This window comes from Amphibalanus amphitrite, unplaced genomic scaffold (assembly GCF_019059575.1).
Source record: "Amphibalanus amphitrite isolate SeventyFive unplaced genomic scaffold, NRLGWU_Aamphi_draft 000716F_arrow, whole genome shotgun sequence".
NCBI lineage: Eukaryota > Metazoa > Arthropoda > Thecostraca > Balanomorpha > Balanidae > Amphibalanus > Amphibalanus amphitrite.
This window is the reverse complement of record NW_024882210.1, coordinates 125369-138600: the sequence shown is the minus strand read 5'-3', so window position 1 is coordinate 138600 and position 13232 is coordinate 125369. Positions and strand designations below refer to the sequence as shown.

The 13232-nt window shown below is 55.6% G+C and overlaps 1 protein-coding gene across 3 annotated transcripts in view; it reads left to right on the top strand.

Moving 5' to 3' along the window:
- LOC122365127 (RNA-binding protein Musashi homolog 2-like) overlaps positions 1-13232 on the top strand; it is a 99666-nt gene that overhangs the window by 65051 nt on the left and 21383 nt on the right. Inside the window, exon 1 of one of the 3 annotated variants that reach the window (XM_043336090.1) lies at positions 9104-9281. The exons of the other annotated variants lie outside the window; for them this stretch is intronic. The gene's annotated coding sequence lies outside the window, so the exon portion shown is untranslated. Of the gene's footprint in view, positions 1-9103; positions 9282-13232 lie in introns of those variants that run through there. 3 annotated transcript variants of the gene reach the window in all.

The following is a 13232-nucleotide window of genomic DNA, read 5'->3' as shown; positions in this document are numbered from 1 at the left end:
AGCGCTAGTTCAAATTTCTACGTTATAAAATCTAGCCTTGATGCATTGAGTGGTGAATACGTATTGAGGGGCATTGATCTATTGAATTTCTGCGCGTAAAATCAATGGCGCCCTTTCACATGCGTCTTTAAAACAGCCAGTAACGCAGACTTCGGGTGAAAACCACGCGATGCAATGCAGCCTCAACCTCACTCAGGCTCAATCACATACAGGACTCTCATCTCTCCAGGGATCACTCTGCGCCTCCATACCAGTCCACCTCAGGGCCGCCTCGGTCCGTCTGTGGTGCGCCGGTGGCGTGTTTTACCGTCTGTCGCCGCCGCTCTGTTGTGTCTGGCGAGTGAAGACGGTGCTGCGGAGGTGGCGATTCGGCACGTCAGGCGCCTCCAAAACACAGACGCTCCGTGCCCTGCATACGGTCGAGAGCGGCTCGGTGGGATTGGCCGCTACGGCTGCAGGTACGGACTGCAGACTCAGCCGCAGCGGTAGATATGGACTGCAGATTTAGCCACAGAAGCAGGTATAGTAATGGCTTATTCGGGTTGCATTCCAAGATAGAGGTTGGTATGGGCTTCAGATCCAGAGGCAGCAATACAGGTATTGGCTGCATTTCCAGATGCTGGATTCCTGTCCGGACTGCAGCCCCTATACAGACAGGCAGTCGTAGGCTACAATCCCAGTTATTGCAGCTTGTGCCGGCTGCATTGATAGGTGCCGGGTGCTGCAGCCCAGTCTCAGCCGCCTGAAGACTCACACGTGTGTACCCGATGGGGTTCGTGGGCGAATGGAGTTACCACTACAGCCTGGGCGACAGCGAGAATAGATCGACACTACGGTGTGTTGTGACAGGAGCCGCCAGTTACAGTTAAAGCACTCGGCGTATGCAAATTGGGAGGCGCTGAATACCGATGCAACACTGGTGAAGTCGCCTGGCCGGAACATAGCATGAGAGAACACGACGGATTTCCGACAAAAGCAGATGTCGTTTGGTAGGTAAATAGGTAGTCTCTTGTTGGACCATGATTGCATAGAAAAATAGACAGTTAAGCTTTGTCGTAAATCGATATCGAACAGAGCGAAGATTCGACGGCCGGCCATCAGGGTATCTGCACGTCCAGGTCCAGTGGGTGGTCAGCTGGAACAGAGGCACAGTTCAGTATGTGGTCAGGAGTCCGGCCTGCCGACTGGCTATCCCGACAGTGTCAGCGGGGTGATGACAGTCTGACCTGCGACCGTTCGCCCCTGGCCGGGTATCTGAGACGCCGAGCTGAGCCGCCCCTGCCCGCCACTGACGCCTGTTTACCGCGACCTGTCAGCGGGGTCAGTGGCGGCAGCGACGGAGCCAACTCTCCACCGGCGCCGGCGCCGGCCGCTACTCGCCTCCGCCCGGCCCGTGTGTCATTACCCGCCGGTGTGTCGTCCCTCTGACCCGGGGCTGTCGGCGGGTGGGCCGGGCCACGATTAGGGACCGGACACTGCTGTACAGATCAGCATTACCGGCGTCATTAATGGTTGCCGAGCCGATTTGGCTGACGCCCAATCGGCGGCCCTTTCGGCTCCTTCGCCGGCCGAGGGCTCCCATTATTGCCAACATCCGGCGGCCAAAAACAATGAGCGTCGTCTGAGTGCGCCCTGTGCCTCTCAGTTCCCGTAATGCATTATCTGCGCTGATCGCCGTGCATTTGTTTTACTGACAACGATGTAACATGTGGGGCGAATGATGACGCTGTATACATACACATCAGGATATATATGTTGCGGGCCAAGTGCGAAGGCTAGTGTCCATTCGCGAATGGCCTAGTCCAAGTGCGATAACGCACTTGGACTAGGCCGTTTGCGAATGGACTAGTCCATGTGCGTTATTGCAGTTGGCCTAGGCCGTTTGCGAATGGACGGGCGTTTATGCTCCCAGTCCAAGTGCGAAGTCAGGCCAAGTGCGAAATATCAAAGTGACAAAGTGACATCAACTTGGCAAGTCAACTTGGCATGTGCAAAGTCCCGTGTGAAACCTTAACCCTGTGGTGTGTGGAGACCTAACCCAGAGTTGCGCCAGCTCGCAGATCTGCTCCGGAGAACAAACTAAACATATAGACGCAGTGGCGTCGCCACGGATTTTCGACTAGGGGATCTGGTCGGACGGTCAGTCAAAGTAATCCCCACCAAATACTGAAAACTCCTCGGATTTAGACAATTTTATTTTGAGAATGCACCAAAATCGTTTTTAAAATATTTTATTTATTCTTGATCGATTTTCGTTTTCCGCTTCGAAAGAACAAGTCGGCTAGGAAATTGAAAATACAAATTTGTAACCATGAACGATGATTGCTAAATATCAAAAGTGTGTGTGTGGGGGGGGGGAGGGGGGGGGGGCGTCGGACCGGCATATGTTCAAGAATGTGTGTGTGGGGGGGTCCGGACCCCTCCGACCCCCCCCCCCCCCCGTTGGCGACGCCCCTGCATCGACCAGCGGTCCCCCATTCATTCGGAATCGTACCCCAATCCGAGGATCCATGCTTCTGGCGGCTAAGTGCAACGCCACAAACCCGTCCGTTCGCAAACGGCCTAGGCCATTCGCGAATGGCCGCGGCCATTCGCAAACGGACTAGTCCGTTTGCAAACGGACCGCCATTCGCAAACGGCCTAGTCCATTCGCGAATGGACTAGTCCGTTCGCAAACGGACTAGCCTTCGCACTTGGCCCGTAACATATATATATCTAACGTATTAGCGATGCTTACGGTATACAGACAGTGACATGTATTTTAGGAAATGAATCCTTAGCTGATTCCATGAATCTTGATATGGTATTATATGGGATCATCGAGCTATTATGCTATCAAGCCGCTTCGAAAGAACAAGTCGGCTAGGAAATTGAAAATACAAATTTGTAACCATGAACGATGATTGCTAAATATTTTACCCACCCACATATCTCATAAAGCCACAGCTCCATCCCCAGAGACCAGGCGCTCATTGTGTTATTTATCTTATGCTGCATGTAGCCCAGAATCGTGCATTAGCCGAAAATCCGTCAAACGCGTCCCCGCGGCCCGTCCCGAGCACTGAGCGACGCTCTGGTGATTGATGAGGCGCGCTTCATCAGTGCGGTTGCCGCGGTGTAAATTAGGACTAATGACCCGCGCCGGGACTGATCTCGTGGTCGACTGGGAGCTGCTTCTGTCGCTGCCGCCGCCGCCGTCGCCGCCGCCCCACCCCGCCCCACGCTGGGGTAGAGTCTGTCAGAGCCTGTGTGCGCCTTGGTGTGCGCTGTATATACCTATAGTGAATATGCACGCTGTGGCCAGCGGCCGTGCCTCTGATGCTCATTTAATCGCTTTTGGATGACGCCTGTGTAATGACCCTCGAAGATGCACGCGGCCGCTGCTCTCCCATGCCTTCCGTCGAGAGACCGCCCGGGGGCAGACGACGGGTCCCCCCCCCCCCGCTGCCCTCCCCCTCTCAGCCACTATCCGTGGGGGCCGGGAGGGGCGAGAGTGAGATGGCCGGGCTAGCTGCGTTTTCACGGGCTCGCGACATCACTCAAAATAAAATAATATGTCTAGTGAACATTTAATGAGACTGGCTCACTCTGGTTTTGCAGTGATGTTATTTGCTACCAGCCTCGAAGCAAAAAATGGAGGAAACTGAGACTTTTCTGCTGTATTCCGCCTTGCGCTACATTCATTCTTGGTGTTTGTAATGTTCATGCAGTTCAAGTATAACAACGTGGTTTTATAGATTGTAGGGCAGAAGTTGTAGCGAGTGAAACCTTTGAAGATTGGCAGCTGAGATGCAGCTGCTGTATTATACTTACCTTTTTAAATAAAGTAAAGGGCATAACAATGCTCAATGAATAATCAAATAAAAAGAAAAAAAGTGTTGCTGCTTTAATTCGATTCCGTCCGTTATCTTGAAAGGCATTATGTATCACATTCCCCTCTGAACTGCGTGTTTTGTATTTCTCTACGAATGTGCCCTCTACCCCACCCCATTTCGGTAGAAAGTAGACCAAGGCGTGGTCTGTTGCCGACTGACCCCGGGCTCCCAGCCGCTGCTGCCCCGGTCAGCGCCAGCCGAGAATATTGAGTGCTGTAGAATGAATGACCCCTACCACCATGGCTCGGCTTCTGTGAGACAGAATTGGGAGCTGAGAGCTCGGGTCAGGGTGGGATCTGGCCCGGTCAAAGCTGGGGGATTCTGACCTGGGTCGGACTAGCTAGGTGATGGGCGAGGTAGTCAGTCAGTAGGTGACTGGAGGTCGGGATCCACAGTCCACAGATGGACTGTGGAGTGTGGATGGTGAGGGTCGGGGTGGATTGTGGTCGACGGGTCGAGATCGAGACGGGTTGTGGTTGGTGGGTGGTTCTGGGTTGAACTATGACACGGGTGACCAGCGCGACGGTCAGGGTCGGCCCGGTCGCTCCTGTCCGGCCGGGGATGTGTTCCGGTCTGTTCGTGAACCGGCCGGGGTGGTGTGTCCCAGTCCGTCCGTGAACCGACCTGGCCGTGGCTGCAGTCATGGCTACTTACATTCATTGACGCACGGAGCTCCGACGCGCCAGCAGCTCTCGTTATAAGAGCTGCGCTCGGGGAGGACAGGCCTCTGAACGACTTCTATTTGAGTCTCGAGAGCACGTGCCCACGAACCACTTGACCTTTCCTTTCCTTTCGAGAAGGCACAGTTCTATTTAAGTTGGGGCGTGAGGTGTCCGGCCGCCTGAGCACGGTTCGTAGCGGATCGACGGCTCAGTGTACGGCCGTTATGATACATCGATAGACCAGCGGATAGCAGTGGGAACGTTGAAGCTCAACCAGGTCGCCCGTCGTGCGTTGGTCTTTGCTACTTACGTTTCAGCGACAATTTTCGTTTTTAGCCTGTTTGCCACTTAGTAAACGGCAAGGCGTGTCGACAACAGGTCTACTGCATAATGTTTCATCATTCTTTGAACTATTACACCATACCCAGAAATGGATACGTGCAGGCTGTTTCGCTCACGCCGGTTTTGAATTGGATATCAATCATCAAGCCCAACAAACTTGATGCTCAAGAAGCTATATCTGTTTCTGGCCGGAATTAAAAGCCCCCACGGCCGCGCGGTGTCTGAAATCATCAGGTTCGCGTCTCTGGACTGTGGGCTGGGCATCAGTCGTCGCTTTATGTATGCAGTCGGGGGCCATCTCCGGCGGTAGGGCCTCACAATAGACCCCTCCGTCGCATCTCCGGCCGATACAGAGCCCGCACTAGCGATACGGACGACCCGTCCTCACGGCGTGCTATCTCGGCACACTGCATCGCCGTACTCTCCTGTCCTGTTTGTTTCTGTGGACAGAGAGGCTCGCACAATGCGCTACACTCGCCGGCCGGCTCGCTCGGACCATCATCCACCTATAGCAGACTGATGGAGCGTCCCGGCCGCAGAAAAAGCCGCCGATTCGGCGCTGCGGTCACGCGCGGCGGCGCAGACGGAAATGAGCGGCCGTTCCGCTCCAGCCTCCGCGCCCAGAGTGGCCACTGGTAGTGGGACCTCGGCCAGACGCGGCGATGGGCAACCCTCAGCTCAAAGGTTCGGTGCTCGGCTCGCCTCATGGGTGGGTTGGACCGGGCTGGTAGCGTTGTCTGACCTCGTTTGGGTTTCATCTGGTTGGGAAAGAGTGTTTTCGGTCCATACTGGTCTTTACCGAACCATGGGATAGGTGAATGGAAAAAGAAACTATAATTGTAATAGGCAAACACAAGCGCCGTCTAGTGAAGGCACCTGACTGTGATAGGGAAGATCCCTCACAAAGCACAGTGCCCGAAGCCGCCAAACCAAACAGTGATCATCACACTGCCCACGACGGCTGCGGAGACGCTGGTTTTTCGGTGACTCCTACTCCGACTCCGACTCCGGGCAGAGCTGTCGATTTCGACCGACTCCGACTCTGACTGACTCCGCAGCCCTGGTAGGTCTGCTGAATCTGTGAGTTTCCGGTGATTACGTCTCCGCTTCCCAAAATTGACTCCGACTATGACTCCGACCCCGGGTAGAACTGTCGACTCCGACCGACTCTGACTCCGTAGCCCCGCTGCCCACAATATCACACACTAACAGAAACAGCCTCGACCAGCAGTATAGCGGCGCAGTTCAAGGAACGCCAACATATTGGACAGAAGCTCTTACCAGTTACTGTCACATCTGAGTAGCCGCTCTGGTCATCACACTTTTTGTTTCATTATATTTCTATTTTCGGGCCGCGAGACAAATGATATCTTTTCATCTGCATGCAAAGTAACCTCGCTTCACAAAGTATTGCTACGTCCGTGATTGGTTTGCCGAGAGCGCTTGTAACTCTCGACTCGTGGCGGATATTTGTCCAGCTCCCTGGCCAATTGCAGAGTGTTCTCTCTATATGAGCGTCATGGCAGAGCGGCCCTCCGTCACTGACGACTGCAGAGACAAACGGCCTCTGTTGGAAGCGGCCCGGTCGGTTCTGGTGAGCTACGACCAGTGTGTGGGGATTGCGGTTCAGTTCGGGTGCGCGGATTGCGGTCCAGCCGATATGAGGATTGCGAGATTTTGATGCGTGTGGATTTTGACTCATTTCCGTTGTGTGGGTTAGGGCTCTATAAAAATGAGTGTGACGGTGTGATTGAGACTTAGTTCGTGTGTGCGGGCTGCGAACCAGCCAGGAGATTTATGCGAATTGCGGTTCTTGTGCAGATTGCGGATCATCATGTGTGCCCGTTGCGACTGCGGATGAAAGCACGGTCGTAGCCAGTGATATGACTAAATTGGCATCATCTTTAGATGCCGCTTCAGAGCTGAGAGACACCAACCGCAAAATGCATCATCTTCTTACGTAAGGAGCTGCGGAGTACGACTAGTGTGGCGCATTGGTATCTCGCTACCACTTTACGACCTGTGGACAGTTTCATTCATTCTGAGTATAACATTTGTTGTGACGAGCACCTCAGCTCGCCCGTCAGCGGTGCTATACTGCTACCTCGATTTACGGTCATCTGATGTCATGCTGAAGGGTAATCTTGTGACTGGTGCCGCCGGCCGACCTCTGAGACCGCCGTGTTATTTCTGCGGCATTCCCTGCCGGTTTTCAGCGTGTTTACATTGAGACCGGGTGCTGTGGATGTGCAGTGCGTGGGCAGCGGATACTGACACTGACCTCGTCTTACGGATCACGTCAGTGTCAACGGCTGCATTACTGGATCGGTCAGTCATCACTACCACATCACTGCGGCTCACGTCAGTCAGTGCGGCCATGACATCGGCGCTGGTGTAGGTTTTCTGGGTCCAAATTGCCAGAGAGACCCTTTCGAGGATACTCTTTTTATCATAGGTTTAGCATAGCTAGCATAGCAGAGTGGAGAGCTGTTCCGTGAACATCAGTGTGTCCTTGATCACCCATCGTCGCTCTTTCAACGCGGAGCCCACGAGCTAGGCTGTGCCGGACAGAACGTCCTGCGCCCTTTGATCAGACTGCCGGCTAGTCGCCCGGACCATCCCCACCTGTGTCTGTCCGGATCGTCCCCCAGTACCGGCTCGTGCCATCGCCCGCGGGCCGGCCGGTGACCTCCCCACGGTCGCTCTGTCACAGCGGGTGTCCACGTAGCCACCTCCTACCGAGACGATCGGTAGTGAGTTGTGTCCGTCCGTCCGTCCCCCGCCGAGACGGTCTCACCCCGCGCACAATCTCTGGTGTGAAAATTGGGGTCATGCCAGGTCAGATGGCACGCGGTGTCAAGTTAGGCTCCTGTGTCGGCTGGGAGAGTGGGATGTCAGATGATACCCCGTCTCTGTCTTCTCATGTGACGCCCGGGGAAGTGAGGGATCAGATGGCACGCCGATACGGTATAATCCGCTGTCCGGACGCCGTCCAATGCAGACAGAGCCGCCGCGCGCCCGGCTGCTCTCCAATGGGAGTTGAGCTCTTATCGCACCAGCCCGCCGCCCAAGTTAGGAGTCATGTTGCCCGCGGGGGAGACGGGCTAACTGGCTCGCCGGCGCGGCCAGCGCGCTCCTCATGGCGGCCGGCCGTCGTCCCAGCCGAGTGGAGATAAGAGGAAGTTATCCGAGAGCGGGGCGAGTCGGCAGCGGCGGCCAACTGTACCTGGAACTTGCCCTGCCGCCGAGTTAGATAGTGTTCCGGTCGTCATGACATGGTGATTGCTGCCGTCGAGTCGGCCTCTGTAGACGCTGTATGGTGCCGAGTCTGCTGTCTTTGATGAGACACTCGAGCAAGTGAGCATTACTGGGTGCCTGCAGTTCCCAGCGCGATGGGCCTGACGAAGAGAGGTCACCTCACACAGGCTTAGTCAATGTCATCTCACTTCAATCTCATAACTTCCTCATGCTTGGTTGCATGGTGGTTTTAGTCCGTTTTCTCGCATAAATGCATTTCATGTAGGTAATCGCTTGTCCGATCATGTTATTTCACTGAAGCTTTTTTTACTTTGTAACTGTACTGTAGGTACTGTGTATCGCATTGAATGAAAGTGAATGTTATACGTTTATCGTTATTTTCCGAAGTTTCAGACTGGTTTCATCATTCGTGCAAATGGTGCATGTTTTTTATCTTTCACTGGATAGGTAAGTTTTGTTAGTGCATGTCTTTCCTCCTTATCTTTTCTATATAAGTGCGAGTGCGCCCGATGTTCTATCATATCAAATCACAAACGCCATAAAACACGACGTTTGTGACATTTATGTACTCCCGCTTGTGGACTCAGCGAAGCAGGGCTGTTGTCGATGCCGGTTGACCAGAGGACATGTGCTCCCGGGATCAGCCGAACGTCGCACGCTGATAAGTCATTGTCAGCAATCAAACGACGGCCGACGATACAGTTCAGTCTGCGTATGGCCGCCACCAGAATCGGCTACCAGCCCGGTCTGATCGATTCCGTCGGCAGAGCTCTCGGTGCGCCGCTGGTAAATAGAGCTGCGCACGGCCGGCCGGCCGGCCGGCGGTCCGGCCGCGGCGCGCGCCGGCTCCGGCTCGGCTCCTCCGCTCCGCCGCCGGGTCGATGCCGTGCCCACCTCGGGCCGCGCGCGTCACCGGCCCTGACGCCATCGTCGGCAGCGGCGCGGCGACGCGCTCAGTGCTCGGCGCGACGCTGACCGGGACGGACGCGCACGGAGAGCGACGCGGCGCCACGAGCAGAGCGGACCGACCGAGCAGCGAGCACGGCAGCAGGAGGCGCCGCCCGAGCCGCCGCCGCGCGCAGTGGCCCGGCCCGCCGCCGCCGCAGGGGAGCACGGCACAACGCGCCGCCGGCACCGGCACCAGGTGGGTACAGCGGTCTGCGAGACACGGCTGGTCGGCCTGCCGCGCAGCAGCCCGCTCCCATTGATCCGACGGACGGCCGGAGAGCGGCCGCTCGCCGCCGGTCCCATTTGTGGCCACCGATGGCGTCAGCGGGTGGCCGCGGCGGGGCGGGACGCACTCGAACATCGGCGACCGATAGCCGTTGCTAGGCTACCAGTGTTCTGTGTTTCCGTATGTATAGGCCGTCACCTTCCACTCTTCCGATAACATCGGCGTCGTGACACCGGCCGCGGCTGAGGACGTCTTGGGGGCGGTCGAGACTGCTTGTCGGGGCCGTGAGGTGTGCCGACTGCATCAAACATATCCGCGAACCTTAGCTGGCGTTGGAAATAATGAGACCTTAGTGCCGGCCTGTTGCTGCCCGTGGCACAAAACCGCCAGTCGCGACCGAATGGGGCAGTTTCTTCTCCGTCCGTCCACTCCAGCTATCTGTCCGCTCGGTCGTTCGGGCCGGCCCGGTTCGTCCTTCGTCCCTCCTCAGACGCGACTGGCCTCTCCGGTGGCAGAAAAACTGGCCAGGCGGAGGCGCGCCGGTCTGCTGTTTACGTGTCTAACCTCGTGTGTTTACCGCCGCTCCGTTCGGCTGTTCGTTCGAGGACCCGCACTCGGCCCGAGCGTGCGGTCGAGCGTGCGTGCAGCGGCCGTGCGGTCGGGTGTTCGGTTAGAGCCGCTCTGATTGCAGGTCGGGCGGGCCGGCAAGCCGCGGGCCTTTGCCTAGTCAGTAGGTGTGATTAGTCCCATCGAACAGTGTCACTGCAGACCAGCACGAGGTGTGGCTGCCATCTGCACCGTAACATGTCGTTAGTGTTGAGCCGGCGCTGTTGGCGCCGATTCGGTCTGATTATGTGCAGCCGGTTTGGTAACTCAATCACCTCACAGTTTAGGGTTCGGATCAACACGGGCAACTATCGTCCAAGACGGGGTCTGCTGGGACCGCAGATTGGCTGGAATCACGAAATCCAGCGTCCGACACGTCGCCTGTTGGAGTCCCAAATTAAACGGGTATTACGATGTTCAACATGGGCTTGATGGACCCAAGATTGACCAAACGTTTACCTGTCGGTTAACGTGTTGATGGTACACATTTACTGACATCATAACAAAGATATTTAGCACTCTAAATTATGTGGGCGCTGATTAACCGGGCCTTAGTGAACAGTGGTGTCAGATTGCCGTTTCATGTTTTTGTGAAAAATTGCTTTTATTATCTCTTTTAGTCCAGACTGTTAAGTTTAGTTTATTAAAGTAATCGTCGACGGGTATCTTAAGACGAAGTCCTGCAATAAAACAAGTAAACAACAATAAAGCTGTAGACCATACATGGTCGGATGTCTTCGAGCATGGAGCAATAAGCTGTCAATTTTTTTTTTTATCAAGCAGCGACTCAGCATTACGATTATAGCGATGCAATCACACAGACTACTATTTGTTACGGGATTCGGTTTCACTCCCTGCTCGTGTTTCAACCACCGCCGGTGGCAAACTCAATCATCACTTTCGTGTCTGCGGGCTGTTCGGGGGTTATGTTTTGTTTGCACCGCAGCGCTGCAGGCTGTTTTGCCCATCTGTTGTAGCCCGACAAGCGCTGTTGGATTGTTCTGTAAATGCGTTGCGCTCACTGGCACACGGACGAGTGTTCTCTCCAAATAGCAGAGCCACTAACGGTGCTGCGGGCCCGGCGGACGCCAACACGTGATGCCGCCCTCACAAAACCGGGTCCTGCGTGCGGTGCTCGGCCGTTTTTGTGGCCGTGTCTTCCAGTCTCGACGGACCGTCTGCGGGGGAGAGCGACGGTGGATCTCTGCAGGAAGAGCATGCCTACGGGAAGACAGCTGACGTTGGCTCGTGAAACACCGGGCTTTGAGCCGTGATATACCGGGACTTAGCTCGTGACATACTGGGCTTAGTTCGTAACACACCAGGCTTGGTTGGCACTTGGCACACTCTTTGCTCTGTTCATCTAGCCACTGGTCTTATTTAGTAATAGATCCAGCCCGTACCCAGTTATGCCAGGCTCAGTTAGTAGTCCATGACATTGAACTGTGGCAGCAGCACGCTGGGCTCGATCCGCTCGTGACGCACCATGTTTGGTCCGTGATCTGCAGCCACAGCGTGACCACCACAGCCGCCTGAGGCCGTGATTCACCGTTCCACTCCCGTGGGCCATGTCCCTCTCCCCCGGAACCCTGTGTAGCTGGTCGCTGGTCACTTCCAGCCGCGTGTCCCGGAACGGGGCGACAGACGGACTCGCTCCAGCGCTCTCTGACCTTGGCCGTCCGGCCCGTGAGCGGCTTTGTTACCTTTGGCGGCCGGCGGAGCGGTCGGGACACGGTTTTTGTGGTCCCTCTCCACTGAGCGAGGTGGCGGTGCGGCGCCTTGTCGGCGCTAGGCTGGTCTCCGAGTGGGTGAGAAGGCGTGACGCTCGATTGGTGTCCCTGGACTGGCGCGGTGCTGAGGTGACGTCGATGTTCCTATCCCTGTCGCGTCGCCCTACTGTCTTGCCTTTCCAGTATTGGGCTCCACCGCCATATCTGCCTGTCTGTCTGTCCTTCCGTCTGTCTGTCTGTCTGTCTGTCTGTCTGTCCATCTCTTCTTCCTCTCTCTCTCTCTCTCTCTCTCTCTCTCTCTCTCTCTCTCTCTCTCTCTCTCTCTCTCTCTCTCTCTCTCTCTCTCTCTCTCTCTCTTTTTCTCTCTCTCTCTCCTCTCTCCTCTCTCTCTCCCTCCCTCCCACCTCTGTCTCTCTGATTTACGGTGCCACCACCCGCTTCTCTCCCTCCACGCCCTCGTCCCACCGTTTAGAGCAGACGGCGCGGCGGGAGTCCCACCGTCCAGCCTCCCGCCCCGCTAACGTCGAGCTCCACCCGTCTACTGTCCTACTGGTGTCAAAGCCGGGGTCGTCCGAGCAGCCGAGTGTCTGGGTGCCGTGAGAGACGCTCGGCGTTTCCGGGAGACATCCGACTGTTCTGTTGTGGTGCGCTGGTCAGGTCGAGCTCAGGCCAGTGAGTGCAGCGCTGCTGTAATTAGCTCTGGTAGACAACAAAGGGGGCGAAATGCATTTCACCAGAATGCGGGTGGGATGCATTGAAGTGCAACGCAGACCGCGGTTGACTGCATTGCAATTACCATTTTCCGATTGGATTTACCGACCAGACCGATCAGTCTTTTTCGTCGTGTGTGTGTTTTTTTTAAGGGGCGCTGGCCAATAGGGCAGTGACTGTGCGGCTCCTGAAAGATTCCTCCTATTTGTAAAAAGTGAGTACACTACAAGATGGAAATTTATTAGGTTAATATTTATATTTCTATTCATTTCTCAAACTCTTCTGCTGCCTCCGTCCGATTTCACCCACCGGTGTATCAGCACTGCTCGTGTCCTGTTATCGTGTTTAGGCACCATTCATCGTATGACACAGGATCCGTTTCGTTATGATATTAGTGCGATCTAAATGCCGGCTACTGTCACGTCTAATAGGGGGTTATTTTCCACTTTGTTTACACGCGCGCTCCTCGGGTCGGTCGCCACCAGGCTCAGCCAGTAATTGGCTGTAGGTGGCGGTTCAGACGCCAGCATCTATCATGGTTGTCGGGTGTCGTCCCGGGGAAAATCATTGTCCCCAGCACACTAACGACTCGGTCGGCCGTCTGGTGGCGCCGCGTTTATCATCTCTGACATGAGGAGCCATCAAGGTGGCGATTTGGGCAGCGGTTACGACCGAAAGTGGTAGTCGGGTTATTTAGGCGGAACTCATGGGCTGCCGTTATTATACTGCTAACGGGGGACATTGTCACGACAGAGTCCCAGCGGAGGAGACATGGTCAGGTTCTTGACGACACCGGAAGCATATTTTTCGTGGAGAGACGTTTAATGGTGCACGAACAGCGGAAGGGCATGTAGGCAGCAAACATAGCGGGCGG